We start from the raw sequence: 6000 nt of genomic DNA, 5'->3' as shown, positions 1-6000 counted from the left end.
AGTTTCCCCTGCCTCCACTGGTCCTCCCAAAGCTCCCCTCCTCCTTCCCCTCCCCTTCTCGCTGTATTGATGGAGATAATTACTGCTGAATGGAATTCCAGATTCCCATGGATGTCAGTCTAGCCGCTGGCCGCCGCACAGCATCCCCCCACCCTACCCTACCCCACCCCGCCTCCCTCGCTGTGAATGAGAAAGACACAGATACCATGGGATGAGTTTTAAACATCCAATTCTGGCAGGTTTTTCCTGCTTAGCTTTGAGGAATCATATGATAAACGATCAGGCATCCACATGGGCTAGCATTAGTGAAGCATGCCATCTATACCGTCTTCCATTTGATCATTATCCCAAAGTAATCCCAGACAGGGTGATCAGGACGCCGAAGCAAAACGGATTATATTTACCAAATAAATAAATGACTTCAGTCAAACTGAACAGCGGTTTCACGTCAGTACCACGTACTTTAGCCAGACCTGTAATGACTCTGGCCCCGGACCACATCTGTTTTATGAAGAATAAGTGCACAGTGACGAAGCAAGAGATTTCTATTAAAGGTCAGTAGATTGAGGGACTGCTTTGGAAAGTTTTCTCATGCTCAGCGGTGTGGTTCATATTCCCGTACACCCACACACCCTCCACCAGCCAGCAGTAACCGATACATGTGCGGCCCATCCAAACTGGCAGGCCTCCGCCCGCAGCGGCCCAGCCCAACGCCCGCAGACCTGCGCTGCCAAACGCCCAGAGCCACACAGCGACACCGAGATCAGTGCTCTCCTGACAAGCAAGAAGTCTTGGCTAACGACTGCCCTGGGCGTTAGTAATGAGTCCACTTAATAAGCCTATTAAAAGGAATAAATCACAGGAGCATACACATGTGAAAAGAGTACTGGCTGAACATCCGTCACAGTGGCACCAGGAGATGTGTCCAAGGTGTCTCGCGTCCTCGGTTCAGGTATCAGATGAAAGATGGGAAAGTGCTAATGAATGGTGGAATGTCTTCAACAGCTTGTCTCTAGGCATATCTGTGAGGTCACAGGAATATTGTACAGTCATGAAATAAAGCTTCAACTGGCGCTGGGGCCGTTCCAGTGGCTGAGGAGTAATTGTGGACTTTTTTTCTCTTCTGCTGTCATTCTTTGGGAGGCGGGAGCGTTTTGAGGAAATGGTTTGGATGGAGCTTAAAGCGTGCTGTGCGAGCGTTCACATGAAGCGGGGTTTGGCACCGGGCCCCGTTTAAGCTTCAGCCTCAAATTATTCTCATTAACGGCTTCTCCAAGGGGAAATGGCCATTTGTATGTGTGTGATTCGTGTACCTACGAGGCTGTTGGGGTTTGGCTCCACCAATGAGAAAAATACATTTCATTGCACAAGGTCAGAGGTCCCCTGCTGGAAAACCCACGGATAGGTTTTGGCCAACAGAGCCTTCGAAGGCCTGGAAGGCTATTGCAGAAGAAAAAATGGGAATTTAGACATTGACGTCACATGCTTCTGACAGCAAGACAAACAGCTCATAATCAAGGTCTCCTTATGCAACCGGTGTAAAGTGATTAACCAGCAACCTTTATCACACTGAATCAGTTTCAACTGCTCCCTCACGTCACTTCAAATCCGTGGAGCAGGCTGAAACTCATGTTGTTGTCCGCGGAAAAGCTCAAATCCCATATCCCATGCTGGTACACTGTAATCAATCATAAAAACACATGTGAAAACCCATAATGTTTGGCATCTAGTCGTGCCCTATTTGAACCCAAGTAGAATCTGTGAATTGGAGAACGGCAGAAGGGAAGATTTCAGTCTGTTCCACACAAAGCTTTCATAAACTGCTTTTGTGTAACTTTAATGGTACTTTTAATGGTAAGTGATTTTGTTCTTTTTGCAGATTGGCAGCTGTGGTCACCGTACGGAAAAGAGCGAAAGGAAGTCATGCAGATTTTGAATGATGGGGTCAGTACATGCTGACAGCTCTTTCAAATTTGGACGAAGTGTTCCTTTAAATGGCAAGACAGGAAAAAATAGATCTTGCCGAAAAGAGAGCTGCAGTTGAGCGAGGGCTGGAGATTTACGGGTGTGACTTAGGGATTTAATTCCTGTCATGCGATTGGACGGAGTCATGAGGAAACAAAGAAACACAGGGAGGGGTGCTGGAGAACTGAGAAAATCCCCTTTGGCACAAGATTCTGTAATTAATTCAGGAAAAATTCATTGGGCTTCTCCCAACACACAGCTCCTTTAATCACTTCATATCCTCCAAGAGACACGCATCAACCCCCCGTCCACTGACCGACGGCCACTTCCATTTATTTATTTGCCTCCTCAGAAGTTGCACGCCACACATTCATGGCTGACTTGGATGCACCGTACAAACGTGTTCATGTGGATGGCCCATGTGAAAGTTCCTGCAGCAGCGGGGGTGTAGGGGTGTCGGATGTGCCCTCCCTCACTGTTTCCCAGGACTGTTTACCACAAAACGCCGCCATCTCTGCCCGCACTCATTAACACCAGCCAAACAGGCCGATGCCAAATCCTGCCCACCGTAACCCTGACGATCCAGCATCCAGCAGAGGAGGAGGGGGGGCATGATGTCATTGTGGGGCACGCTGGGGGCCAATCAAAGCCTGAGAAAATTATGTCAACCTTTGTTGAGTTTGTCCATTCAACGCTATAGAAGTGCAGTGAATTGAGATTGGCGGAGAGGTCATTTTCTCTGCGTGTGAGAAAGAAAGAGAAAAAAGAAAGGCGCGCGAGAAGGGGAAAGCATTGTGGTCATGCTAATGGTGCTGAGCGGAGATAGCGAGCGCCATAAAGATGTCATGAAATTTAATTGCCAAAACATCAGCGTGGCCATTGTGCGCAAACCCACGGCAGGAACTTTTACTGGCTATGCAGGAAGACTTTGATGAACTTTGCGGAGGTGAAAATGGCGAAATGCTTCTGTATGTGCGCTCTTCAACAAATACAACCCACAAATAATAGTCCTTGCCCTGTGGCACCCCGCTGGCCTCGTAACTTCAGCAGACGGGTGTTATTGAGCCCCGCTTCTGGCCGACGTTGAACGACACTTGAAAAGGAAATTATCATGGAGGGAATCCATAAGATTTGACTGGATACACAATATGCAATCCATCTCTGTCTGGCACATACGCAAAAACACACCGCAAAGCTGGATCTCACAAAGAAAGGCCACGATGAATCATTTAAGAAGGCTACATTATCATTTTTACATCCTTTTCGATGAGCTTTATTGTTTTTTTTTTCCTTCAAGTTTCTACAAGTTTTCACCCATAAACACATGGAAAATGAGACATTTATTCATGATGCAGTTATGTTGTTCCTTTGAAATACAGTCAAGTGCAATTCCTGACTGTCTTTCCTCAGAATTTTCGATCTGTGCAAAAATAAATTCCAGCCTAACAGGTAGTGAGTATTTCCGCCACATGACCAGGAAGAAAGGTCAGCAGTGAAATGATGTGCAGATACGACATGACTTGTTTAAGGTTAATGAAGCTCAATAAATCGGCAGTAGACAGCGGGTAAACAGGATGTCTGCCACACATATATTGATTGTAGTTAATCAATGTCAGATAAGACTAACATTACTAATTAGTCAATGTTTATCCTTTGTGAGCTGCTGTTTGCATGTAAAGATGTTGATAGTCTTGAGAACAGCATTCTGGGGGAATTTCCCACTGGGATGTTATTACAAATGTATAATAAATATAAAAACATTTGTGTTTACTTTTAATATTGTGTGTGTCACCACCAGTTTAGATTTCTTAACATCATGACATGATAGACTTTGCTTCAATCCACCTTTTTATTTAAGCAAAAATTCAGGACAGTTTAAAAAAATAATATATCATTTATACACACCTGTATGTAAAAAAATATTTCTATATTAAAAGGTAGCAATATTGTACAAGAGGGTGCATTATATTGAGATATACTGTAGTCATTTAAAACAAAGTGCCTCATATCTTTATAAAACAACATTGCTATATTATTTAAATACTGGCACAGTTTACATTACACAAATATTTATTAGATCTAGTCCCTGGCACATATAAACTTTAGTTAGTAGGGCATGTATGGGTGGAGTATACAGGAGTTTCAACATCATAACTACTCCATACGTGTATTGTGTATTTTAACTTGACAGTGGAACAGTGTACTGACAAACCAGAAGAAAACACATGACGTAAAGTAGAAAAGAGTCCGAGTAATCCAGTATCTGCAGTCAAAGCATGTCCACACAACTGAAATCCACCTATGATATCTCTGACCAATCCATGATGTGGAGAAACCAGCCGTCTGCTCAGACACTACCTGTGGAAACAAGCAAAAAACACATGGTCAGACTCCCTTAACACCAATACAGATGCAGTTTGAAGAGTCCCAGGGATTCAGGAAACATTCTACATCACAAATAAATAAAGAGAGAGAGAGAGAACTGAATCAAAGGTGAACATTGAGTGTAAACAATGAGAACTTTTTATATTCATTCGAGAAATGCTTCTAAATCCAAATTCTTTGACTCCACCTAGAAATATGTATTAGCTGGGGATAGAAAGCATCTCCTCTGTGTTATAAGTGCTATACTTTATAACAGAAATCTAGACATCAAAACAATTTAGAGTCAATGGGTTTGCCCGTATGTGAACGAATGTACAGGATTTTTCAAGATTATGAGGTCAGATATTTAAAATAAATAAATACAGTTGGGTTATTGGAAGCAGAGCTTGGGCGCATGTAAAATCCACAGACAAGAGGGAGGCATTGATATACAGGTACAAATTTACTGCTTTACACTGCCCACTATAGATGCTGCTTTATTTGCTCACATACGACTCTGATCTGTTTTTCAAATGACAGTGTGAGCAGCACAAATCCCACGGAATCAGATCTTTTCGATTTCGATTTGCATCACCTCCATATTTGGACTCTCCCGGTCCCGGACAATCAAAAATGGGCAAAAAGGCGGGAGCTGGTTGCTGAAGCCACGCCCACATAGCTCGACAGCGGTGACCGCAGCGGCACTCCACCTGTCACACTAGTGGCCACGTCCCTTAATTATGCAGAACTTTAAGGCTTAATTTAATTTAAATGGATGAGTTTTTAAAAAATCCCCTGTTTATATCATGCTTTTGCACATACAGGTCAGTTCAGAACATTTAAAGCATCAATGTAGGGCCCTATGAAAATCACAAATTCCATTACCAAATTCCATTCCAAATGACCAAATTGAATTTTCATGAAGTGACTCTCAGAGCAAGTTCACGTGTTCACTTCTTTACGTCGTAATATTCACCGACACTTTCTATATCGCAGTTCGATTTAAGTGTACTGACCTACTTTTGATTCATTCGTCCAAAACTTGGCAAATTCCGTGACATTCCGCGTTATACAGTATATTCCATTTTTATGACTGGATTCCGTCTGTGTTTGCCGCATCGTAAACACAACAATGTAACAATGCAAACAGCAACACAAAAAAACAGATCGGAGCAAAAATCAGGACTGAGCAGTAAGTGTGAAGGCATCCTCAGAGGAAGCTCTGATGTCAGCCGGCCGAGCATGAGGTGACTTCATCGCTTCTGTTTGAGGTGGCAACCCCAAACAAAAACACCTCCGCCATTACATCACTGTTGTTGCTCCACTGCTTGCGCTGCCATAGAGATGATGCGCGGTCTGTCTGTCTGTCTGCGCAGACCTGCGAGGAGTCACGTTCCCCCGCTGCCTGTCTGGGCCTCGCGCCCGAAGCTGTACCCGCATGGCAGAACCAGGCTCAAACCTGTCTGCCTGCCTGGGGCCAGGGCTAATCAGTCCATCAGATCCTCCGGCTGTCTCCTGGCAGTCTGCCCCGCGTCCACATACTTCACTCCACAGCTCACGGCCAGACCCTCAGTACATTCACAATCGAGCTCTCCATCAGGCCACACACACACACACACTCATCTGATATCGGTGTCTTCTGCCTTACGTAAATCAATGTGAAAGCTCTGC

General features: G+C 44.3%; 1 long non-coding RNA gene across 4 annotated transcripts in view; it reads right to left on the bottom strand.

The window, feature by feature from the left end:
• Positions 1–3229: 3229 nt before the first annotated feature.
• LOC113046552 (uncharacterized) overlaps positions 3230–6000 on the bottom strand; it is a 44283-nt gene continuing 41512 nt past the window's right edge. For 3 of the 4 annotated variants that reach the window (XR_003276113.1, XR_003276114.1, XR_003276116.1), the window contains exon 4: positions 3230–4323. This is a non-coding gene — a long non-coding RNA (uncharacterized LOC113046552). The remainder of the gene's footprint in view (positions 4324–6000) is intronic. The other variant, XR_003276115.1, reaches the window with a different exon arrangement.

The sequence above is a fragment of the Carassius auratus genome, chromosome 28 (assembly GCF_003368295.1).
Source record: "Carassius auratus strain Wakin chromosome 28, ASM336829v1, whole genome shotgun sequence".
NCBI classification, from domain to species: Eukaryota; Metazoa; Chordata; class Actinopteri; order Cypriniformes; family Cyprinidae; genus Carassius; species Carassius auratus.
Note: the sequence above shows the minus strand (reverse complement) of the source record. Positions and strands in the feature narration are given on the sequence as shown.